The 26,647-nt window shown below is 41.4% G+C and overlaps 1 long non-coding RNA gene across 4 annotated transcripts; it reads left to right on the top strand.

Annotated features, from left to right (window-relative positions):
- Positions 1 to 79: 79 nt before the first annotated feature.
- On the top strand, positions 80 to 26,647 carry LOC122901136. Of its 4 annotated transcripts, XR_006383368.1 has the most exons (7): positions 80 to 275; positions 544 to 604; positions 15,015 to 15,164; positions 21,242 to 21,351; positions 21,686 to 21,787; positions 23,894 to 24,049; positions 26,596 to 26,626. It is a non-coding gene; the product is annotated as an uncharacterized LOC122901136 (long non-coding RNA). The 4 variants fall into 4 exon arrangements; XR_006383366.1 differs by lacking the exon at positions 15,015 to 15,164 and having other exon boundaries at positions 21,238 to 21,351; positions 26,618 to 26,647; XR_006383365.1 differs by lacking the exon at positions 15,015 to 15,164 and having other exon boundaries at positions 21,238 to 21,351.

Here is a 26,647-nt window from a genome sequence, read left to right as displayed (position 1 = left end):
GGCCTGCCCAGCGGCGCGCCGGCCGCACGCCGCGAGGGCGGGAGAGGCGCGGGGAGGTCGCGCCCGCGGGAGGCGGGAACCGGACGGGCGCAGCGGCCGCTCTCTCCCGGCTCCCGGGCGCCTCCGACACCGTCGTCCTCACGGTCGAAAAACTCCGGCAACCTCCCGGTTTTGTTTCTGCGGGGGAAGTAACAGGCGGGTTTTGTAGGGAAACGCAGCCCTACTCGTGTGTAACGTGCAGAGGTTCGTCTTTTAAGAGCAGACTGGGGAGGCCGGTAAGAAACAGTACAGTATTCCTAATCGAAAACGATCCGTGCCTTGAAATGCTAAGAATTAGAACGCATCAACGCATGTTGGTGAAATAGCTTTGCTACCTGGAAAATAGATCATTATCCTCGTTAACATTATTAATTGTTAATTATTCACCGTTAAAACAGAAAGCCCCAGATGGACACATGGGAAGATGGCTCAGTCAATAGTGTGTGACTTGTCTGGTGGGTGCAGAGCATGGTTCACGGTCGTGTTTTCTGTTCTGTTTATCAGACGATACTGGACAACAGTGAGGGACAGAATCTGAAGGGATTCTGCTCAATGCACAGCACCGGTAAGTGGGGCTACAGTCTAAGTCCTTGGGCAGCGGCTTCTGGAAAGTACTGTGCAACAGTGTATCAGCCGAGCTTTGGAGCCGCACAATGGCGGTGGCAAAGTTTAGGTTGGGTGGATACAAGTTATAAAAACGCTCATATCCTGGAGAACTTTGTGTTTGTTTTGGCTAGTATTGGTCTTGCATCAAAAGGACCGTTAACTTCTTGATCAGGCGAGGGTGGAGTCAGTTTTTGCATAACCCGTGATGATAAGAAGGATTTGTAATTGAGTTTGTTGAACAGAAAAAAAAGCAGAGAAGTAGCTGCAGCGCGGAGTGGTGTTAAGAGCTGGTCTCTGGAGGTGGGTGGTCTGAATGGAAATCCCTGCGTTACCACTCACCATGGCAAGTTTTTAAATCTCTTTTGTGCTTTAGTTTCTTCATCTGTGAAATTGAGGGAGAATAAGCAGCTACCGCATGAGGTTGTGTGAACGTATATTAACATACGGAAAACACTTTAACCATGTCCAGTCCATAGTATGCAATACACTGGCATTTGCTATTACCATTATTATTAGCAGTAAAATAGTATTTAACAAACCAATAGGGCCAGAAATCAAGGTTTAAGGAGAACACTTTTTTTTAAAGATTGAGAGACAGCAGGGGTAGAGGGAGAGGGAGAAGCAGACTCCCTGATGAGCAAAGCTCCATCCCAGGACCCTGGGGTCAGGACCTGAGCTGAATGCAGGTGCTCAACGCACTGAGCCACCCAGGCTCTCCAAGGAGGACTCTTGATGCATCTTCCCTGAACTTCAGTGGGGTTATGTCCCCATAACTCCATCATAAGTTGAAAATATCTTAAGTCAAAATGCATTTAATCTACTTCACCTACAGAACATCACAACTTAGTCTACCTGTCTACCTAAATGCGCTCAGAACAAACACTTACATTAACCTACAGATGGTCAGAATCATCTAGCACAAAGCCTATTTTATAGTAGTGCTGAATACCTCATGTACCTCATTGAAAACTGTACTGAAAGTGGAACACAATGATTTTAAGTGCATCAGTTGATGTGATCGAGTGGCCCCCCGGGAGCCGTGGCCAGCCGCTGGCCAGCAACATGAGAGTAGCCCACGGCATACCACTGGCCTGGGAACAGATCCAGTTCCGAGTATGGTTTCTACTCAATGCCTATCACCCTTGCACCATCATAAAGTCAAAAAATCATAAGTAAAACCATTGTAAAGTGGGAACTGTAGTTTCCTCGTCTTTTTTACTCTGTTTTTGTTGCTTATATCCTGGCAAAGCCGGTAAATGTGACTTTAATTTTGTGTGTCCTATCTCCAGAATGCTGGAGCCATCCTCTATTGTTTGCCAAAAATTGAAACGTGCTTCTTACCAAATTCTGGCTAATGGTGTCTGCTTCAACCAAGAGGACGTATTTTTTATTATTCACACAGCATGAGGTGGTTAGTCATATTATTAACCATAATTATCTTCCTGACCTAATAAATACATTTATGTGGTATTTTGTATTTTCATAATGCCTTACAACCACTAATTGTATAAGAGGGTCTGTTTAACGTGGGCTATTTAGAGTCATTTGCATTTGATGATGCTTGTCTTTGTATACTTATTATGAATGTAATAAAAATGTTTTGCTCGAGATTAATATCAATATTTAGGAAGATGATTCATCTCTCTGATAGCTAGGTTCCAAGACATACAAGTTGGACTAGAATGATAGTTAAGCAGATACCCTTACCTCTCATCCTAGAAAGTCTGTAGTGACACTAACATTATCACCAACCTTATGCATGGGCAGGGTTGGGCCTCCTGAAACAAAGTGTGTTTTGAAAAAGCATAATACAGGCTTCTCTAGCCTCTAAGCCACTTAGATATGGGAACCTGAAAATCCTCAATTAGGATTTTATTTCCTTATCCCTTTGACTTGAGTCAAATGAGAAATTTAGTCCCCGCTAAAAATTAAAATACCCTTAGGAGAGAGAACACACCAATTTCTATCACTCATTACACTTCAGAGTGAATGAGTTTGTTAAATTCTTTACTGAACGAAGTTTAATCAGCGAGGACATAGAAAAATCCACAAAACTGAAACTCAGTCTGGATGAAGTTGAACAAAGAGGAGAGAGAGTTAGATGACACCTACTTCCAAAGTCTGGCAGATTTCTGGTTAAATAGATAGATTGAATTTAGCAACATTTCCTTCCTAAATGCTACTAGAATTACAGTAAAGAGATTTCTCAGAATGTAAGCCCAAAAGGACAAACAAATTAAGAGAGGAAATGGCAAAAAAATTTTGAGAATTAGAAAGTAGTGGTAAAGGGAATAACTGATACAGTCCCTTAGGAAAGCTGAATCCTAAGGCAGCAATTAAGAAAACTAAGATCCAAAGTGATATATTCATACATTTATAGAGCCTCAATGACTCTGAAATTAGTAGCAGTAAGTACCTCTGGAAATAGAGGTAAAAGTGGGACTAAAAATAGCAGGATGGATTGAAAACTTGTTTAGAAGTAGATAGATCATCCCCAAGGTACAAGATTGGCTGACTCCCCTTTTTCCACTCTGGTTTCAGATTAGAGTCTAATTCTGGGGAAGATCAGAGGCTCCATATTGATAGGGGGTAGAAGGGAAGAAGAAGATAAAGTTGATGTGGGAATCAAAGGCAAAAGAAAAAAATAAATTTCCTTACTGCCTACAGCCCATTGACAAATCCATGAAACCAGTAGAGCAACCTTCCCCTGGGAGCTCAGCTGCTGTGATATTAACACTTGTCTAAGGGCAAAAGGCAACCTTAGCTGGACATCGAGGATCCTGTAAGTCTTTTTTAATATATAAAAGTTCCTTTGGAGACTTTCTTTATCACTACCCCCACGCTAGCAATCATCCTCCAAGCATGTGGCCCATTGATATACATCTGAAGGGTCTCATGACTGAGGGTTTACAAAACAGTAATAAATGACCTTTTCCTAATAATAGCTAGGCCTCCAGTATTCTGTGAGTCTCCTTTTATATGTGAAAGTCCTTTTGGAAACCTCCCTTTGTCTTTACTTCCCCCACCTCCAAAGTATAAAATCAGCCATTCCTCACAACCCCACTACAGTTCTTTCTGCCCACAGGTCCCATCCCTGTGCTTTAATAAAACCACCTTTTATTTTATTTATTTTTTAAAGATTTTATTTATTTATTTGACAGAGACCACAAGTAGGCAGAGAGGCAGGCAGAGAGAGAGGGGGAAGCAGACTCCCTGCGAGCAGAGAGTACGATGTGGGGCTCGATTCCAGGACCCCGGGATCATGACCTAAGCCGAAGGCAGAGGCTTTAACCCACTGAGCCACCCAGGTGCCCCTAAAACCACCTTTTAGCACTGAGGACATCTCAAGAATTCTTTCTTGGCTATCGGCTCTGGATCCCAAGCTTCAAATCACAGCAAAGTGAAAGTAGATATTGTATATATCGAACACATCCCCAACCCTCATCCTCTACTTGGCCCCCAGAATGAAAGCATCAAACTGATCACCCTCCCCTTCCACCTCCAAGAAGATAGGTAGAGTCCTCTATGGAGAATCTGAGTCGTCTAAGAGAAAAGACCTAAAGATACTGAAGAAGGAACCTGGACAGCCCTACTGTTCAGCCTCTAGTTGACAAGCTCTGTACACGTGCTTGGAGCATCCACTGAGTGCCTTCATGAGCCGCTCGTAAATGGGATCCGAGAGCCTGGGTCATCAACGATTTGAGAAGAGTTAATGATAGAGACCAAAAGAAAAGGCAGAACAAAAAAGAAACTTGGAAGAAACAATTAATTGCACTTGATAGGAATAGAGGGAGAAGAAAACTTAAAAAAATAATCATTAATATTCTCAGATAAAAGATACAGCATCTATGAAACAAGAAGGGCATTCTATTTTTAAAACACACGTAGGGTGCCAAAAACAAAATCTTAGGAATCAAGAATATGGTAACAGAAATGAAAAACAACATAGAAAGGATAGAAAATAAACTTGAAATATTTTCTGCAAGACTAGGTTAAAAAATGATGTAGGGATGAGAAATGGGAAAGTTTTTCAAAAATTAGAGGGCTGGTTGAGTGTATCCAACATTCGAATAATTGGAGTGAACAGAGGGAGGAAATCATTGAACTTAAAATTCAATATAATTTTACAGATCTGAAAGACATGAATTTTCAGTTAAGTGCCAGAACAATGAATGAAAATAGATTCACTCCAGTGGATGTTACTGTGAAATTCAGAACACTGAGTTCAGAGAAGATCCTACACAGTTTCCAATGAGAGAAAAAGAAAAGAAGTCCATATAGAGAATTAAGAATTACAACAGTATGGGAAGTAAGAAGGCACTGGGGCAATGCCTTTAAAATTCTGAAATAAAATAATTTCAATTTAATTCTATACAAAGAAACTGTCAAGTATGAGGATAAAATAAGTCATTTCAGATGTATGGGGTATTGAATATTTCTCCTACCTTGCACTCTTTCAAGAAGCTCTCAGAAGATGTGCTCCGTCAAACCTCCGGGAGTAAACCAAAGGGAAAAAGGATGAAGGAATCAGATCAGAAAACCTGTCATCAGAGGGAGGTGAAGGAAATTCCTAGGATGTTGGTTAAGCAGAATTCCAGGATAACTATACATCAAGTTGGGACAGCCAACCAACCTGTCCAGACTGGAGCAGGTCAGAAGAGATGTCCTCAAGAAGATAAAACTTATAGATGGATTATCTATGTGTTTGAGAAGATTTACAAGATAGGAGAGTCTGACGTTGAACTAGTGATAAATACAAAGAAAACCAAGCCAAAAAAAAAAAAAACCAAAAAACAAAAAACCAAATGAGATCATTAGGAACACCAAGAAAAATAAAATATTCTGTAGGAACAAGAAATCGTAATACACATATCGCTCAACTAAAAATATGTCTATATAACCATAGTAATGTAAATACAGATCTAATTAAAATTATGTTATTGCTGCTGTATTGGGAAGATGAGTGGATGGATATGTGGTGGAACTGGGGGCAGGGCATGTGCGTGTGTGTGTGTGTGTGAGAGAGAGAAAGAGAGGCTAAATCATCATCATCTGTCATGAGGAAACATTATTACCGCTTAGACCAGAAATATCATGACATGAAATTATGGACATATTATTTATTTTTTAAAATTTTTTATTTATTTGACAGAGAGATCCAAAGTGGGCATAGAGGGAGGCAGAGAGAGAAGGGGAGACAGGCTCTCTGCCAAGTAGAGAGCCCGATGCGGGACTTGATCCCAGGACCCCGAGATCATGACCTGAGCCGAAGGCAGAGGCCCAACCCACTAAGCCACCCAGGTGCCCCAATATTACTTAAAGAAAGCAAGTAAATAATAAGAGTCTGCTCAAGGTGTTGAAAGAGATCCTTCTGTGGAGCAGGAAATTGGGAGTTTTAGAGGAAGAATAGGGGCTTTCATAACAAACCATGTAAAACTTCTTGATTAAACTATACACTGGTATAAACAATATGCTTTTTATTTGGGAAGGGGAGAAACTAGAGGCAAGAAACCATTTTTTAAAAAGCTCAGACAAGATTATAAAAGTTACTTACTAGGGGAATAGAAAGGAGAGAGTAGTCCTAAAAGATGTGGTAAGAGCAACCCAATTTTGCTCTTATGAGAAGCGAAGAAGAAGAAAGCAAAGATGTTGTTGGAGTTTCTAGCTTGGATGAGGGTAGGTGAAGGTGCTTTTAACTGAGATGTAGAAAAACAAAAAAAAAAAATTTTTTTTTAATATGTTAGTTTCTCTTACTTCTGTGATGAATCTGTATGACCATGTCTAGTAGGGGGCAATAAATTTGAATTAAGAAGTCAGGAGAGAGATCTAGGCTAGAAATAAAGATTGGAAAAGTTATCCTTTATAGGCGGTAAATGAGATACAAAGAAAAAGGAGATAGTTCAGTGAGATGGTAAAGTGACAGAAAAAAGAGTAGACACAAACATAGGACTCCTTGCATTTAAGGGCCAGAATAGGGAGGAGGAATTCACTGGGAAAGAGCAGTCAAAGAGATAAGGAAAACATACCGTGAAAAAGCTCAGGGAGAAAAGAGTTTCTAAAATTGGGAGTTTGGTTCAGGATAGGAAATGGCGAATTTGCATAAGCTACACACTTCATTTCCAGAACTCAACTTCGTTTCCAGAACTCAACTCTACAGCTGCCATAGAAATGAGAAGGAAGCTCATAGATTTCAGAAACTTACATAGCGACTACGAAAACTCCTTGGCCAATAGAGCAGATACCACTGGTATCTGCTGCCACATTCCCTTTGCCTATCTCTGATTGTGTTTGCAGCTGTGGTGGACAGTTCTGTGCAAGCTCAGACTCACCTCACGGTGACAGCATCTCATCTCGGTCTCATGCTACTCCCGTTAGAATTTCTGCCACTGGAAATTCTGTCTGGGGAGCCTGCTCTTTCCGAAAGCATGGTGGAGTTAGAACCCACGAGGACAACTCTTAGCCAAGAAGGTTTGGAATCTAGTGGGTAGATATTCCAGTGTCCTATCTCTGTGGTGGGAAGCAATTCTAGGAAGTGTTCTGAGCACTTTTCAGAAGATCCCAGTAGGATCAAGTACCTACTGACCACAGTAGTGACCACAGTAGCCCTCTTATGCCTTTCTTCCTTTGTTCTTACTCTCCCTCTACCCTCACTTCCCAGGATCTGAAGTAAACTACTTACAGTCAAGTCTTCAACCCAGGCTCTACTTTTGGGGAAATCCACAGTGTGTGGGAATTAGAGTGGAAGGAGTCCAGATGGAAAGGCCAAGTGCTACAAACTGTCTGTAGACCAAGGGAGAAAGACCTTCATCCCATAGGCTAAGAGATTAATTACAATTAAAGAAACAATTCCTGGAATTGAACCATGCCATATTAGGTCCAGCAGCTGCACGTGACAAAAAAAAAAAAAAAAAAAAAAAAAAATCCCAAATAACAGTAACTTAAAGAAGTTTCTTTGCCTTTAGCCCGGTTGGTAGCCAGGACTTTATCAGGACATTATCATGGAGACACACTCTTAACTTTCTGTGTACCGTCTAGCACAGCCACGCTCAAAATCACTTCATGGGCCCATATAGGTACTGAAGCTCCAGTTTCCAATTTTGGGAAAAGTAGCAGGAGGAAGCAAGGGGGAAAGAGTCTACCTCTTCCCTTTTTACAAACTCCTTCTGAAAGTTCCACACTTCTGCTTGCATTTCATCAGCCAGAACTTACATAACCACACCTGGTGGTTGGGAAATGTAGTATTGATTTCTGAGTAACGACTAGAAAAATAAAAATACAAAGTATAACTTTCAAATTCAGTACAAAAAAATTTGCCCAGTCCAATGAAATATGGAAAAAAATACATCAAAGCTTGAAAAATAGAAAACAAAATAAGTTTTTGTATTAATTATAATACACAGAAATGGACCAAACTCACCAATTAAAAGCCAGAGATACATAGATTGTTTTTTTAAAAATACCTAGTACCGGGTGCCTGGGTGGCTCAGTGGATTAAAGCCTCCGCCTTCGGCTCAGGTCATGATCCTGGGGTCCTGGGATCGAGCCCTGGATCGGGCTCTCTGCTCAGCAGGGAGCCTGCTTCCTCCTTTCTCTCTGCCTGCCTCTCTGCCTACTTGTGATCTCTGTCAAATGAATAAAAATCTTTAAAAAAAAAAAAAGGATTGAAGATGAAAAACATCACAAGAGGTAAAAACAGATATATATTGGTAAAATAACAGTGGATTAAGATGATGTAATTTTTATGTTCCTGTACATAATATATGGTATAGACAAGATATAGAAAGCAAGAGTTGACCAAACTACAGAAAGAATCTATTGTACTTAGACTTTTTTTTTTTTTGAGATTTTATTTATTAGAGAGAAAACACAAGTGGGAGAGCAGCAAGCGGAGGGAGATGGAGAAACAGACTCCCCGCTGAGCAGGTCACCCAATGTGGGGCTCAATCCAGGTCCCTGGGATCATGACCTCAGCCGAAGGCACACACTCAGCTGACTGAGCCACGCAGGCACCCCTTAAGTTTTGTTTTTTGTTTTGGGGTTTTCTTTCCTTTTTGTCTGAAAACATCCTTATTTCACCTTCATTTTGAAAGATATCATTACCTTTATGTATTATTTTATCTTTGTCTGCTTATTCACTTATTTCACTTTCTTTTTTTTTTTTTTAAGATTTTATTTATTTATTTGACAGAGAGAGATCACAAGTAGGCAGAGAGGCAGGCAGAGAGAGAGGCAGAGAGAGAGGAGGAAGCAGGCTCCCTGCTGAGCAAAGAGCCTGATGCGGGACTCGATCCCAGGACCCTGAGATCATGACCTGAGCCGAGGGCAGCGGCTTAACCCACTGAGCCACCCAGGCGCCCCACTTATTTCACTTTCAATGTTGAATAATATTTCACTGGAATTTTTGGTTGGTGCATATTTTTCTCTTCATACTCTAAAGATGTCATTCCATTTCGCGGGCTTCCATTTTTTTGAGAAGTCAGCTATCAGTTTTGGTATTGCTTTCTTAAAGGTAATATGTCTGCCAGCACGATTTTGACCACTTATAAGAAAACTTAGAGAATGTGTTTGGGAATAGACCTTAAGGATGCAAGATCAGGATGGAAGGAATATAAAGTTGGATCGGGCCGAATGTTGGCTCACAGATAATCAGAGACTCCAGGTTCAGTGTGTTGAATGAGCATGGAATAGATCTAATTGTTTGTTTGATTGGTTGACCCAAAATCTGGACCCAAAGGCACCTCCCATTACATGAAGTAGAAATGCCACACTTCTTTTGTATATTATAGAGGAAGCTCTTCAGGAAATTGTAATGTTTAAGGAAACTGGAGTGTTGTGGATTAATCATGTAAGACCTGCTCACCCAGCCTCTGACTATATTCAAGAGGATTCACGGGATACACTCTTTTACACAGCAGTGAGAAAGAGTCATGAGGGGAACCCCAGATTCTTGAAGAGTTCTGTGGTGGCTCTTCTCTAGGCGAGTGATTACAGTTGGGAACTGCTACCATTGAATTGGGATCCTTAAATTAAATGGGGATGATGGGATCCTAGGATAGCAGGGGCCAAGTGGCAGCATTTAATTACCAAAGTCAAGGTAAATTTAGTTAACATAATAGGCAACAGAGGCAAAGCAGTAATTAAAGTAGCCTAAACTACAGAGATCCTTGGCATTAGCTAGTTAATCATGGTGTCCCTACAGTTAAAGCAGGTGGCGTCACCACTAAGGTCTCACTTGACCTAATGAACAGAAGTCCAACTTGAATCACCAAAGTAGACAGCCTCAGTTACTCAGTCATTTCCCAGATCTGAGTCATTTCACAGATCTGGAGTCACGTGAATAAAGGGAAAGCCAGGTACTCTTGAGAAAGGACCATGCCGTACTTCCAAACATTTATTCTGTTTGTCTTTCTAGCCTCAGACTTTTTAAGGGTCTTTCTAGACTCAGACTTTTTAAGGGATTACTATATACTAGCTCTGAACTGAACTAATTCTTAGAGACTCCGAATGTCACTGAAACCCAACAGTCAGAGTAGAGCCTTAAAAAAATCACTGTTAGATGATCCGTGGAGTTTTGGCTCAGGTTCTTTTCATAGTGGTCCCGGTGGGTACCTGAATCTAGCCTGTGGGTATTTGCGCAGATTTATAAGGCGTAACTGAAGTGGACACACTCGGCAACTGGCAGAATCCACATTGATTCCCTGGCTCATAGAGTGAATGCTAGTATGGCAGAAAAGACCAAGTGGAAGCTACTAGAACTGCCTCTATTTATGAAAATAGTAAGGCACTGTTATGTTAATGGAAGGATTCCAGAGATTAGTGCCACTCTTAAGGATGAAAGGATGCAGTGATGGTGATTCCTCTCACCTCTCCATGCAACTTGCCTGTTTACCCTACAGGAAACAGAAGAAACTCAGATAACCACAGTGGATTTTTGTAAACCTAATAGGTGGTAACTCTGATTGCAGCTGTTGTTCCAGATGTGCTTTCACAGCTGAAGCAAATCAACAAATCCTTTTGCATCTGGCTGATAGCTATAAATAAGGCAAATGTATTTTCCTTATTATGAGAGATCAGCAATTTTTCTATAAATGGCCAGATGGTAAATATTTTAGGATTCGTGGGCCATAGATCTCTGTCACAACTACTCAGATCTGCACTGTAGTGCAAAAGCATCTATAAACAATATGTAAATGAATGGAAATTGTTGCATTCCAATAAAATTTTATTTATAAAAACAGGTGATGGGCCAGACTTTTTTCTTTGCGCAATAGTTTGCTGACCTTTTGTCAAGATCATCAAGTGCAGTCTGTTTTCAGCAGGCAGATCCAACAATACACCCTCACTGTTTTAGCTGGAAGATCTCTCTCTCTACCTCTCTGTCATAATCTGGTTGCAGAAACCTTGATTACCCTTCCATTCCATTGAACATCATGCTGGTCTTATACCTTGATGATATTCTGCTGATTGCTGAGGATGAAGTATTAATATCTTTATGCATGTTGTTAAGAGACATATGGACCAGGAGGTAGGAAAGAAAGCCCACAAAACCGTAGAGGCTTGCCACCTTGGGGACACTTCTAGGGATTCAAAGGTCTGGGGCACATCAAATATCTTTTCCATGTGATGGACAAGTTCACATCTGGCCCCACGCTACCACTAATAAAAAGCAGAAGACCTAGTAGACCTCTTTGGAATTTGGAAGCAAAAATTTGCCCACTACTCTGACCCATTACTAAATGGCCCAAAAAGCTGCCAGTTTTGGGTGGGTCTTCAAACAATAGAAGGTTCTGTAGCAGGTTTAGGCAGTGGTATACACGGGTCTGGCGCTTGGGTCCTGTGACCCAGCAGACCCAATGGTATGTGAAGCATCTGTGGAGGACAGCTTTCCTGCCTGGAGCACTGGGCAGGCTCGTACACAAGAGCTGCAGTATAGACTCTGGATTTTGGAGTCAAGCCATATAAAATTATCCATATAACACTATGCTTTTATATAAGGCTCTGAGTCCTTAGTAGACACTGAATGCTTGGCAGGGGACCACCACAGTCCCATGAGACCTAAGCTGTGCTTAATGACCTGGTATTGTGTGACCTGTAATGACCTTGTATGCAACCCATTAAGTCATCCAGTAAGTTGGGCACGTGCAGCAGCACTTCATAGATACGAGACTGAGCTTGAGAAGATTCTGAAGATACAAGTAAGTTGCATGAGGAAGTGGCCCGGAGGACCAGGGCCCTACTTCTACAACAGTTTCTCCCCCAGTTATCACTTGTGGCCTCATGAGGAATTCTCTGACCAGTTTGCTAGGGGAAAAAAATAATAATAATAATTCTGGTTTGGTTTCCAGATGGTTTTGCATTACCTACTGATACTGCCTGGAAGTGGGCAGCTCCAGCACCACGGCCCCACTCCAAGACAACCCTGCAACGCAGGGAAGCTTCCAGAGAGCAGAACGTGCAACAGTGCACCAGGTTGTTTGCTTTTCCTGAAAGTGGAGGTAGCTGGAGATAGGGGTGCCCACTGATTCCTGAGATATGGTTGATGGTTTGGCTGTGTGGTCAGGAATTTGGAAAGAATATGTTTGGAAGATTGGTGACAAGGAGGTCTGAGGACGAAGTATGTAGCTAGAGCTCTCTGAGTGGGAACAGAGAATAAATATTATTTTCATCCTGTGTAAACATGCTTCAGAGGCAGCCTCTGTACAGAATTTTAATCCGCTGGATAAGATGACCTGTTTTGTGGGGGTCCATCAGCCTCTGTCCCCAACCACTCCTGTCATTGCCCAGTGGGCTCACAAGGTGACCCCTCTAGCAAGGATGGGAGGTTAAGCATGGGACAAGAGACATGGACTTCCCCTCACCGAGACCAATGTAACAAAGCCACTGTTGAGTGTCCAAACTACCAGTTGCAGAGACCAACACTGAGCACCCAATGTGGAACCATCCCAAGGAGCATAAGTCGGCTTCCTGTGGCAGCTCGATTCTATCGCCCTGTTTTCATCATGGCGGGGGTAGGGGACAGCATTCTGTTCTCATCAGGATAGACACTGGCTCTGGACATGGACTTTTTTCATCCCTCGGTGCTTTTTTGTTTTTCATCCCTCAGGAATGATAACTTATAGACTTAAAAATCTATCTATTGTCATTGTGTTCCATACAGCATTACTTCTGATCAAATAACTTATTTTATAGCAAATGAAATGTGGTGATTAGTCCATGCTGATCATGTAATTCCTGGGGCATCCCCTATTTCTTATAAACCTGAAGCAGCTGGCTTGCTAGAACAATGGTTACAGGGTGGCCGGGTGGCTCAGTCAGTTGAGCATCTGCCCTTGGCTTAGGTCATGATCCCAGGGTCCTGGGACTGGGTCGTGCATCGGGCTCCCTGCTCTGTGGGGAGTGTGTTTCTCCTTCTTCCTCTGCCTGCCGCTTCCCCTGCTTGTGCAGACTCTTTCTGTGAAGTAAATAAATAAAATCTGAAGCGTAAATAAATAGAACTCAGTTACAGTGGGGGTGAAGTGGCAGCACCACATGTCACGGTGTCCCGGGGTGCAGTACATACTCTCCAGCAGCAATGTGTGTTGCTGTCTCTCTGGAGCCATGATTCATGAGTCTGGAAATTAAGGGTGGAAATGGGTGTGCAATACTGGCTCTTGATCAGGATAACATTAGATTCCGCTGGCTGAAAAGTCTTAGTTGGAACGAGAGGAATGTTTCTAGAAGGGGGCATGACAGTGATTCCATTGACTTGGAAGTTGAAATTGCGATGTGCCCACTTGGGGCCTTTTGCCAGTGAATCAACAAGCAAACAAGAAGGGTTCTGCCCTGGCTGGCGTCGTTTATGCCGACTCTAGAAGGAGAGTTGGGAGCAAGGAGGAGTATGTCTAGAATGCAGCTATCCTCTGGGCTGCTTTTTAGTCTTGCTTCCAGGTCCTATGATTACAGTCAGTGGAAAACTACACCAACCCAATTTAGGCTGCATTGCTAATGTCTCAGACTTCCCTGGAACAGACACTGAAGTCACCAAAGAAACCACAGCCAGTTGAGGCGCTTGCTAAGGGTAAGGGGAATATGAAATTAGTAGTAGAAGGTGGTATATACAATTTAGGACCATGTGACCAGTTGCAGAAATAAGGGCAAAAGCCGTTATTGGTAATTTTTCCTTATTGTATATGAATATGTTTCTATTTATGTATATGTATGTATGTATGTGTGTGTATATATATATCCGCTTCCGTCCCCTTCTTATTCCCCTGTCATCTCAGTAGTTCAATTATAGGGTACAAAAGGGAGAGTATAAATTAACTCAAAAAGGAATGAACATCAACCAAAGACGACAGAGAGATTTCATAGCCTCTTGGGAATACGGTTAATGTGGTTTAGGTTATATATGGGATAATTGTACGTGTTAGGTGACAATTTGACTTTTTATTGCTTTCATTTGGAAATTAAGTGTAATTTCAAGAGATGTATGTGTGCCAAGTTGACAGGGAATCCATGGACTGCAGAACCTTTGTAGTGTGTCCAGCAGGTTGGGCTGAACTACAACTCCCATGATTCCCTCCCCTAGATATGTCCAGCTAGGGTGTGCCGCAAGAGACATTTTTGTGTGAGATGTGAGGTGCAAATATGTGGTGGCAAATATGTAATCTTTTTAGGCTCAGAAGTTTGGGGGAGGGTCTCCGGGTGCTTCCGCAGCTCATGCACATTGTTGTTTGTCTGCTGACTCACCTTCTCGGTGTGGGCGGGCAGCCAGCCTGCAGCTGCTTCACCTTCCCCTGGATCTTCCCTGGGCTCTCTGACTTCCTCCTCCAGATCTGCACTTATCTGTGGGACACAGGGCGCCAGCTTCTCGGGCATGATACCCACATCATTAAAGCTGGAGACAGTGAGGCTGACACGGATTCCAGTCACCACTTGACATCTCTCTTCTCAACTGCCCGCCTGCAGATTTCAAGGTCTAGCATCAGATATGAAGACAGCCTTACAGGAACTGCTTTTATCAGCTCCCACCACAGCATAAAGTTTAATCCTTGTAATAAATCTGTGTCTGTGTGTATGTGTGTGTATGTGAGAGAGAGAGAGACAGAGAGATTCTAATGGTTCTGGATCTCTGACTGAATCCTGACTGATATGGACCTATATAAAATGGTGTTTAAAGGAATGTTATTTTTCCTTCCCTTATCATCCTAGTTCCCGCCACTTATGCTCTATAAAACCAATTTCATAGGTTTCTGCAATTTCATCAAAGTTTCTAAGATGCAGCTTGAGAAGATCTAGAATTACTTCATTTCATTACCCAGAAATGCATCAAGGCTAGATTCTATTTTTTTACATGGTATTACAGTGTCATCATCTTGTTTTCTCTTCAGATGAGTCCGGCTCCTTCATTGCATTCTGTCATGAAGCCATGTTGGTGGTGATGAGAATGTTTTGGGTCCCCATACATTATGGATTAATCCATTTGTGGATTCATCAGACTGTGGTTGTAGGAACTGACTTGAGAAGTGTGAACTGAGAAGGTAGGATCCACACTATGAACCTTTGGCTCGGCACTGACACTGTGGACTGGGAATTTTTAGAGAGTATAGGCTATGTCATCCTAGGCCAAACTTTGTATTCATCTCCTTGGAGTATGTCAAGTGGACTCTACTTTTGAGTCTAGAAGATTCAGGGTGCATCTTGAGAATGACTGGCATGTCTTTGCAAGGCCGCTTCCCCAGAGTGAGGTTACAGAAGATCTTTAAGTGAATCTAGTCTCCCCAGACACAGGAAAGCAGGCTTGACAAGAGGGGCTTAGAGAGATCTGGGAGTTCAAATTCTCATATTTGTTCAATTCCATCAGAAGTCGCCCTTTCGAACATCTATTCCTTCTTAATGCCAGAAGTTTAACATAAGATACTTGCATAGTCTGTGAATTCAACTTAAGTTATTGTTTTGCAACCCAGACAACTAATTTTGGATGTGATTTTCAATAAGTTTGACGCTGTCATTCTGGGAATGAGTAGATTATCTTAGAGCTGCCATGGATACTCTCTAGTCCCTTGGCTGTGACCTGAGATGAAAGTTTAAAACCCTGATCTTGTTATTTCCTTTCCATAAGCTCTCCAGCATGTTCGGAAGCAGCCACTGACCTCAAAGTTCTTGTAGTCATCAGTATTACCATAGCTCATTACCAAGTGCAACCACCACTTGGTCCTCCAGACCATTTGTTTCAGTAGGCACAGTCAACTACAGGTGACACGTCAGGTAATCATGATGCATTATATGACCACAGATAACCAGATAACAATTTTCTGTAGGCAAAGAGCTCAGGTGATTGCAGAGTTAGGGATAGAACCAAACAATCCCAAATCCCATCTTGGAGGGTCTATTTCCTGGAACCACTCTGGTTGCAAGTACCCATTAGAATGAAGTCAGGAAAACAGAAACCACACCCATCATTTCAGCAGAGAGAAAATTTTTAAAGATTTATTTATTCTGGAGAGAGAGAGAGAGAGAATGTGTGCAAGAGGGGTGGGGGCGTGGAAGAAGAGGGAGACTCTCAAGCAGACTCCTCGCTGAGTGTGGAGCCTGACACAGAGCTTGATCTCACTACTCCGAGATCATGACCCGAGATGAAATCAAGGGAAGGAGGCTTGGGAAGTGCCTGGGTGGCTCAGTCACTTAAGTGGCTGTTGTCTGCTCTGGTCATTGTCTTGTGGTCCTGAGATCCAGCTGACATCAGGCTCTGTACTCAGCAGGGAGTCTGCTCCTCCCTTTCCTTTTACTGCTCTCTCCCACTTGTGCTCAATCGCTCTTTCTCTCACTTTCTCTCGCACACTCTCAAATACATAAATAACATCTTTTTTTTAAATTTTTTTATTTTTTATAAACATATATTTTTATCCCCAGGGGTACAGGTCTGTGAATCGCCAGGTTTACACACTTCACAGCACTCGCCAAAGCACCTACCATAAATAACATCTTAATTAAAAAAAAAAAAATCAGATGCTTAACCAACTGAGCCATCATGGCACCCCCAGGAGAGAATTTAATATAAAAAATGTGTTGCGATGGAGCTTGAAGGACTAAAAAAGCAAAGGTTGAGACCCATGTATTAACCTGCTAAAGGAACAAAGAGAAGAGGTTGGTGTTTTCAGAAATTAGAGGTTTGGAAGAGGGGCCAAGTAGACCTAAGGCTTAGACTCCTGAGAAAGAAGTGCTGTCTTGCTCATACCAGTACTTCAGGGGATTACCTGGAAGCTCATTTTGGAAGTACCAAAGAAGCTGAAGACTGGAGCCAGCTGCCCCTAGCAGAGGAAAGGAGTGTCGTTGAAGTCACAAAGGCAGGAATCACAAAGGACTGAAAAGGGGCTTTTCTTCTCCTGCCTAATACCTTCCCTCTAGCACCCTCTGCTGGCAGAAGTGGGCACAGCGGTACCTGGTAAAGGGAAATACAGTTGACCTTTCCTAGACCTACACCAGAAAGTGGAGTTGAGGAGGATGGATTTGGACCAAAATTAATAGAATTATGTGTGTCTTAACATATAAATGCAGAGACTCAATTACAATAGAGGGTAAAAGATGTTTATATCTATACGTGGAATCAGCATAAAGATGATAACTATAAATGTGTTCAGGTGTGTTATACAATGATGCAAATAGCCAATGGTATTGCCAAGAACAATGTGATTCTCCAAAGTGGTGAGCAGTTGTTGGTAATGTTCCAAGCAAAACAAAGTGCCACTTCCACTTGATTTACAGAGTAGTGCTTTCCTGGACATTGGGTTACATATTAAATTCTCAACTAATAGTAAATAGGCTTTTCACCTGCATATCCAGCCAGAAATTCAAGAATCCTATAGAATAAGAGACAAGTCTTCCTTTTATGGGAACATCCCATATATTGCAGGATGTCTGGTACTGTTCCCTGCCACAGCCCTCCGTAAAAATTCCAGGTTACGGTTGTCTCAGACCAAGTGCCAGAGGATCTTACCTCAGGGTAAAGGTATAGGGATTTGGGATTTTATTTTGAGTGAAACTGGAAGCTATTTGATGGTTTTGAACAGAGATGTTCCATTTACATTTTTAGATATCACTCTGACTGCGGCTATGTGGAAAATCAACTATGGGGAAAGCAAGAATAGAAGCAGGGAGTCCAGATGCGAGGCTCATGTTATTCCAGTAGGAGGCAATGGTGACTTGTTGGTGGAAGAAATGTTGAGAATAGTTGGACTCTGGATACGTTTCACAGGAAAAGCAGACAAGATTTGCTGAAAAATTGGATATGAATGAGGGAAGAGCGAGATCAAGGGGGACACCAGGCTTTTGGCCTGAATGACTGCAATGATGGTGTCATTTTTAAATTCAGAAAATACTCAGGGAGAAGTGAACTTTCGGGGGGAGGGGAATCAAGCGTTCTGTTGTCAGTCTATAAGATGTCTCCACCCAAGTGGAGATGCTGAACAGGCAATCAGATATACCAGCGTCGAGTGCGGTGGGGAGGTCAAGGCTTACATGAGGATTTAAGTGCATGAAGCTAGGTGCAACCACTCAGTAGATAAGGTAGAGAAGAGGTTGAAGAAATAAGCCCGGAGCTCATCAAGATACAGAGCCTGGGACGAGGCAGAGGTGCCGGCAAAGGATACTAACATCAATCATCCTGGCCTGTGTCTTATAACAGAGAGCAAACTGGTGATTTCCAGAGGAGAGGTGTGTGTTGGGGGTGGGTGAAATAGTGATGGGGATTAAAGAGTGGACGTATCATGATGAAAAAATAAATAAAAGCAGCTCTTAGAGGTCAAAGTGATTCTCATGCTAGCCTTGAAGAATCAAATAGCCATTTGCGAGACGGTCATATGGCAAAAAACTTTGGGGGCCTCTAGGAGCTAAGAGCAGCCGCTGACTGATAACCAGCAAGAAAGCAAGGCTAGGCCCATGCCTGGACTGCAGTCCGTAAAACCCTGAGCAGAGGACCGATCTAAACTATCCCAGCTCCTGGCCCCATTACACAGAAACTGTGTAATGATAAAATCATTTTGTTTAAAAAAAAAAAAGAGAGAGAGAGACTTTAGGGTCTGAAATTAGTGTAAAAGTTTCTCGTTCCTGCTTTAACAATTTATTACAAACTTTGTAGCTTAAAACAATAAAAAGTATTATCTTACTCTTCTGAGGTCAGAGGTCTGGAATAGGTTCCACTGGGCTAAAATTAAAAAAAACCAAACAACCCTATATTCAAGTATTAATAGCCTCTGTAGCATTATTCATCTCACATATAAATACCACACGTGGTATAGTGTATCAGACTATACACTTTACATAATGTAGTATATCATAGTATATTATTATGTAAAGGAGATAAAGGAGAAAATAGTCACATTTAACTTTCCCAGAAAAAGTCATTACATAGTTCTCTACTTTATGAACACAGTTAATATTAAAGTAAAAGATAACTCATTTCTTTTACTTTGTGAGTAAAGATAGCATTTTTTATATTGGGCGCAACTATGTAAGGAATTTAATCTTGATTATATATACAGAGGAAAATGTGTTATGTCATTCAGATAAAGGGGACCAGATAACTTTATAATACCAGGTCACAGAATAGAGTATTTAGGAATTAGAGGCCAATTAGCTATCCTGTTCTGCCCCCCAGAAATCTATACATGCAATATGCAATTAATATGGAAAGTGATTAAAGAGATAATATACATTATTTTCTTTAAATACTAAGTTTCTGAAGGCTGGTGAGGATTTATCATTTGGGACTAGCTATATTTCAAGTCATGTGGCCAGTGGTACCATAGTGGACAGGAGTTTTAGATAAAAGAAGGCAACAGAGTAAGAGAAGGGACTACTTCAGGGAAGAAGGGAAAGTGGCTGTGAGATTGCACTGGGTTAAAAGAAATGGCAGGATTTCTGAGGAGGTGAGAAGGAATGGAATTTTAGTCAGAGACAGACTTCAAGTCAGAGGTGAAGCTCTTCTTTCAGTAAAAGAGGAAAAGAGGAAAGAATGAGTCTAGACATAGAGAGTCCAGATAATGGATTTTATTTTCCTTGGAGAGTGAAAGAGCAAATGAGGGGGATGGGAGAGGTGGCAGGGGAAAGCGGGGAGTATTTGAAATAGTCCTGGCGCGACTGGAGGAGAGCGCTGACAAGGAAGCTGGTGGACAGCCGTAGAAGCCTGTGTGAACGTGAGGACCATCTGCGTAGCCCACAGTCATGTGATTTTCTCCAGCAGCCTTCAGTGGCCTGGTGGCAGGTGACAGAGAAGGTGTAAGATAGTCCGTCGAAAGCCATCAGGACTAAGGCACATGTGAAAGAAAGACCATGAGACAAAGGAGGTGAGGAATCTTTCCAGAGAGTGGTTCTTCAAGTGATGGACTTTAAGATCCAATAGGAAGTGAAGACAAGAGAGATCGGATGCAGAGAAAGTAGATTTGACCATTTCCTGGAAGTTCCATTCAGGTCTGGGGGACCCATCTTGGGACGGTTGATGAGAGGATCAGAAAAACGGGAAGTTATAGCAAGAGAGTAAAGTGATGACATTTATGGTTTACAGAGTTGAAGTTTTGGTGATGACAAATTCAGGGTGATCGTAGAGAATGCGCTCTGAAGTGAGGTGGCTGAGAAGGGCATTGGAGATGGGGAGGTTAAGGAACTTGAAGGCCATGATAACGGATGGGTCACCCATGAGGACATGGAAGTCTTAGAATAATGACAGGGCCTGGAGTGAAAAGGGCAACTGTAGGTCAGGTGCTAAGTTACAGAGATGAAGGACGGTGACCAGGAAGTCTAGAAATGACAGCGACATGGATGGGTGGAGAAAGGTATAACCGTATGGCCTACAGCTAAGAGGAATAGGATTTTCTTCTTTTTTTATTTTATTTTATTATTAGTTTCAGGGATAGAATTTAGCGAATGTAACGACTTATCAGTTGCATGGAATACCAAGTGTTCATTACATCAAGTGCCGTCCTTAATGCCCATCACCCAATTACCCCATCCCCCACCTACCTCCCCTCCAGCAACCCTCACTTTGTTTCCTGTAGTTGAGTCTCTTATGATTTGCCTCCCTCTCTGACTTATCCCATTTTATTTTTCCTCCTCTTCCCCTATGTTCATCTGTTTTGTTTCTTAAATTCCACAGATGAGTGACATCATATGGTATTTGTTTTTCTCTGACTGACTTAGCTTAGCATAATACCCTCTAGTTCCATCCATGCCATTGCAAATGGCAAGATTTTGTTCTTTCTGATGGCTGAGTAATAGGAATAGAATTTTCTATGTGAGAGTGAAAACCAAGGTCTGGAAGCAGCACCTGGGAGAGAGGAGGTCACTAACCTTCAAGTTCATGTAGTATAAAAAAGCTCTCTATAGATCAGGAAAAGGAGGTCAGAGAATGTGATAGGTAGCCTTCAAGATGTTCCCCAGTGATTCCCATCTTCTGCTGTTCATACCCTTGTGTCACCCCTCTCCCACGGTGCATCAAGGTCAGCTTACGTGAGTGGTAGGATACAGCAGAACTGATGGTAATTGTTTCTGAAGAAGTGATCGTGGATATCACAGCACCTGCCTCATTACTTTCTCACTCTTGGATCACTCCTTTTGGAGGAAGTCAGCTGCCACCTCGTGAGCAAACCTATGGAGGAGCCCACCTAACGAGGACCTGGAGCCTTGTGCCATTGGACGTGCAAGTAAACCTAGAAGCAGAGCCTCGAGCCCCAGGTGAGTCTGATGACTGCAGCTCTAGCTGTCGCAAGCTCATGTGAATCCCTGCGCCAGAAGCAGTTAAGCCAGCCCTGAACCCACACCCAGAACCTGGAAGAGAATACATGTTCTTTGGGATTTGTTCACAACAGGTCAATAATTCTGAGACTTTTTATAACTTACTCATAGATAGCTCCTGTCCAACTTAAAATGAGAACAGAGGGCTGTAGACTCTCAACTCAATATTCTGTTAAATCGTGCTATATTCTGATATATCTTAGATTCTTTTGTACTGAACACACATGCTTTACCTAAAGTAGTTCAACGGATCACAGTTTTGCTTTTTCACCAGCAAAAGAAGGAAAGAAAGAAAGAAAAGGGAAGAGAAGAAAAGAGAAAAGAAAAGAAAACTGGACCATGCTTCCTCACGGGATGCAGAATAAAATTTAAAAAGGTAAATATTTTCTTTGCCCCATAATAATACAGAAGCATTTCTAAAACATGCTTACATATTTTTGCCATAATTTCTGGAAGTATCGAGAGGACTAATTCAAGTGCATACAATAGCTAAATGGTAAACCAGAAATGTAATTTCTACTTGGCTTCTTTTAATCACTTGACAAAGATCGCATAGACTCCCGGTAGTAGTTGTGTCATTTAAACACTTAAGTAATTCTGACTTCCTGGACAGTGAATCAATGACAGGATGTAGTATCTGCATTTTCATCTGTTGTCTCTAAGTGTAATATTCAGAAAGGGCAGGTGGCCAAAAAGGTACTTTGTGGCTTCTGTTTCCATGCCAGAGAGTCTGCCATTTGGATGCACATAACGATCCTGTCAGAGAAATTTTGTGGGACCCACTGACTTACCATTTGGGACTCAGATTTTATAAGTGTGATTAAATAATGTTTTGATTTTATTTTTCCTTCTTTAAGAATATAGCTAGAAGAGTAGAGGAAAAGGGAAAAAGTAGAAAAGTAGGTTTGAGTTTCATGACAACATAGATTTTTTTGGAAAAATTAATCTCAAGTGTGTTCAAGACTCCAGTTTCATTAAATCTCACAGAAATTCAGATATATTTCCAATTACTTCCCATTACAGTCAGTAAGTTAATTTTCTGTCATATATTCCCAGCATTAGGGAGATTCTTGAGTGTTTTCCTATATATTTTTCTCTCTATGCTTGAAAAAAATAGATTTCTAACTATTCCCTGGTATCACTTACTCTCTCAAAGTCATAGAAAGACAGCTTTTACTCCCTTGATATTTTAGCACTTTCCTGGTTATAATCCAGCTAATCAAGTGTGACTTGGGCTTGCTTGCAAAAAAATACTACTTCATATTTTATATTAAATAGATTAGTGATAAATGTGAATTTTGTTTTTGTAAAAATTAGCATTTTTTATAATCAGCCAAAAAAGAAAACAAAAATGTGTGTCCTTAATTTCTTATGGTACTAATTTTTCTAGTGTGTCCTCATTCTTCAGAAAACTCTGATATTCCTAATCAAACCTATGCTTTGTAAATTCTTTTGATTTTTATGACCCTATATGTGATTTTTAGTAAGAATTTATTATTAAAGAGTGCCTGGATGGCTGAGTCAATTAAGCCTCTGACTCTTGATATCAGCTCAGGTCACGATCTTAGGGTTGTGATCGAGCCACATGCCACTGGGTGTTGAGTGTGCTTAAGATTCTCTCTCTCCCTCTGCCCCTGCCTGCCCTCTAATAAATAAATAAATAAATAAATAAATAAATATATATATATATATTTCATTCAACAAAATTTATTAAGTACTTATGTGCTAGACACTTTTATTTGTGTTGGGGATATGGGAGTGAACACAGAGTCTCTGTTTTCATGGCCCTCATGTTGTAGTGGGGAGAGGGAGTCAATAAGCAAATAACCAGAGTAGATATATGATATGCCAAATGATGATTAATGCTATGAAGAAAAAATAAACCAGGGTAAGAGGATAGAGAGTGACAGACCTGAAAAGGAAAAGGATAAAAATATGTACATGTCTGGGGCACAAGCATTCCACAGAGAAAGACGAGTGCAAAGGAAAGCAAACTGTACCTAAAGGTCTAAGAACAGCCAGGAGATTCGCGTGGCCGAAGCAGAGTCAGCAGAAAGGAGATGAGATCTATGAGTAGAGCAAGGGCTAGATCTTGTAGAGCCCAGAGCCAGAGGTGAAGAGGTTGGTCTTCACCTGATCCCTTCTGGCTGCTGCGTAAATGGACTGTAGGAGTGTAATTGTGGAAGCAGGAAGGCCGATGAACAAACCGTGTTAGTCTGAGTCCTCTGAGAAGCCACGTTGGCATGAGATGTGTGAGGGAATCATTAAAAGGAGCAGCTGGGAGGACCCATGGAAAGGGCCAGAAGCGATATTAAGAGCCTTCAGATTGCAGTGTAGGTCTTACCCAGGTAAGGGACGGAACAGGGGCAGGAAGGTCAGATGGGGCGGTCTGAAACTACAGTGTCATTCTATGAAAATGTGGTAAGACCAACAGAGAGTCCTTGAGCCAAAGTCATCCACCAGCAAAACACTTGTCTCCCAGGAACGGACCCGCTCCAGTATACCTGACCAGCCGGAAGCTGGAAGCTCTCCATGGGACGTGTGGCCTCCGTGTGAACTCATGATGGATGGGCCCACCAGTCAATTATCCTTCCACACTGGGAACTCTGGCCATCACCGAGACTTTGCCATAATCCAGGTATGAGAGATAATGGTGGTTTGGGTTAGAAAGTCGATGAATTTTGCTTTCTATTCATCTGGACGTATTCTGAAGGTTAAGTTGACCTCATTTGCCAATAGATTTGATACGGGGTGTGAGGGAGGGAGAAGTGACACAGATGGCTCCAAAGTTTTTGTTCTAACTGAAGAATGGGGTCTCCGTTTACTGAATGAGGGAGACTGAGAGTCTTGAAGGAAGGGCATCAGCAGTTCGTTTTGGTCAGGCTTAGCTTGAGATGTTGATTAGACCCTAAATGAAGAGGTTGAGAAGTTAGCTGAATACATGAATCTAGAGTTCAAAGTAGTGTCGCAACCTGGAGATACAAATTCGAAAATCATCAACGTATGGAAGCACTTAAGGTCATGGGAGTGGATTAGTTTTGCCTAAGGAGGGTGTATAGATGGAGAGAAGAGGTTCAAGTCCCGACAGGGAAAAGGGGAAAATCCCATACAAGGACTGGAAGACTGGCCAGGTAGAGACATAAGGAGACCCACAGAGAAGTTGTGTCCTGGAGGCCGAGTGAAAAAAGCTTTCTGGAAGGATACGTTTTCAGTGTTCTAATTCTTTAATCTTGATACCTCCTAACTGAAAGTTCTACGAAGTATTGATATCTTGCTAAGTGGACCTACTAAATAATGGAGAAAAAATGAAGCTTATAAAGAATATTGACTTTGTGACCAATTCAAGACCTGTTACCACCATCCATTGTGTGTCGGTTCTTAACCTCTGTTTGCTCGATTCCTCATTTCTCCAAGGGGGAGTATAAAGTTGGTAAGAGAATGGAGTGAGTTGGTAATTGGAACAGTGCCCGAGACATGATAAGTGTTCAATAAGTATTACATACTATTACATAATAAATATAGCAATTAAAGATCAATATTACTATCTTTAAAGTTTTCTGATGGTAGCAGCTAAGATGTAGGGTTTAATGTAGATCCTTGCAGATTTCTCTGACTGGGATCCTGATGTATTTGTTTATTCCTTATATTTTTCTTTTTATATTTCTTTTCTATGTTTTAAAATAAACATTGTTTTAAAAATTTGCCCAAACCCTTTTGTTTAAAGTTTTTTTTAAAACCAGATGTTTCTTTAAGTAAAACATGGCTAGCTATGGAGATAACATTGAAGTAAAGAGAAATAATTTCATAGAACAGAGGTTCTTAAGTCTTTTTGGGTTATTGATCCCTTTGAGAATTGGATGAGCGCTCTCCCCTAAAAAATGCACATGTAAAAACACACACACACACACACACACACACACAATTTTGATTATAATTAGAGGGGAGTTTGTGGATCCCGAAAACCAACCAATAAACCCACCAGGTAGCTGTGAAAATAAGCCTTGAATTGACCGCAAAGTGTACATTCTTCCTTTTTAAAAGATTTTATTTTTTTAAGTAGTTTCTACACCGAGCAAGGAGCTCAAACTCATGACCTTGAGATCAAGAGCCGCACACTTCATAGCCTGAACCAGCCAGGTGCACCTGCAAAGTCCACATTCTTACCAGCTTAATTTTCTTCTTGATTGTTTCATAGGTCCATTTAACAAGATCTTCAAAACATCATGAATCCTAAATTATTCGTATCCTTCTAGTTTAAGCAAAAAGAATTTCCTTTAGAGAAATTTCAATTCTAAATATGTTCAGTTGAGGGCGAAAATGTATACAGAGCAGGTGACCTGAGCGCTCAGAGCCCTGCTCTTACAAGGGTCCCTTGCCTGGGGTTAATATTATGCTATTACCATATTGAAATTCTTAGCAATTTTTGAACAAGAGGATCCACATTTTTATGTCACCCAGGACCCTGCAAGTTGCATAGCCAGATACACACAAACATACAATTTAAGTTCAACAGGACTTTTGTTTCATTAGCATTTAAATAAGAACACAAAAATTCTCAGGAGATAAAACATTTTCCAGTGTGCCTTTCCAAGGTAATGTTTTTATGTAAGTTACGTGTTCTTATTGGTTTTTGTCTTGAAGTAATGTATTATTTAATTATAATTTGCTGTGATAATTCGACGTTCACTTAGTAAGTCCTGAGGCAAGTTGTGATTACATAATAAAATTATCATAAGCAATATTAAAAGACAGCAAACCAGGGAACTGTATATTCTAGGCCAAGCAAAGTACCTAAACAAAGGAAAGATTTTAATGTTGATGGGAAGCTGGTACTAAAGAGAGAGGAACCAGATGGGAGCAGAGACGTGAAGGTTCTTACGCACTGTGTTAAGATGCTTCTACCTTCCCCTGAAGCCAGTGAAAGGTTTTACTCAGCAGAGTGTGGTCGACATTATTATCTTTATTTTTAAAGGTGGCCAGATTTAGCAAATAAAACTGTATATGCCCAGTTAAGTTTGAATTTCAGGTAAACAATGAAAAAATGTTCAGTATCGTTATGTCACAGGGAATATTTGGGACATACTTATACCACAAAAGTATTGATAATTAACTGAAAGCAACCTTAAGTGAGAGTTCTGTATTTATCTGGCGACCCTATCATTTTTCTTTTTTTTTTTTTTAAAGATTTTATTTATTTATTTGACAGACAGAGATCACAAGCAGGCAGAGAGAGGGA

This window comes from Neovison vison, chromosome 2 (genome assembly GCF_020171115.1).
Source record: "Neovison vison isolate M4711 chromosome 2, ASM_NN_V1, whole genome shotgun sequence".
NCBI classification, from domain to species: domain Eukaryota; kingdom Metazoa; phylum Chordata; class Mammalia; order Carnivora; family Mustelidae; genus Neogale; species Neogale vison.
Note: the sequence above shows the minus strand (reverse complement) of the source record. Positions and strands in the feature narration are given on the sequence as shown.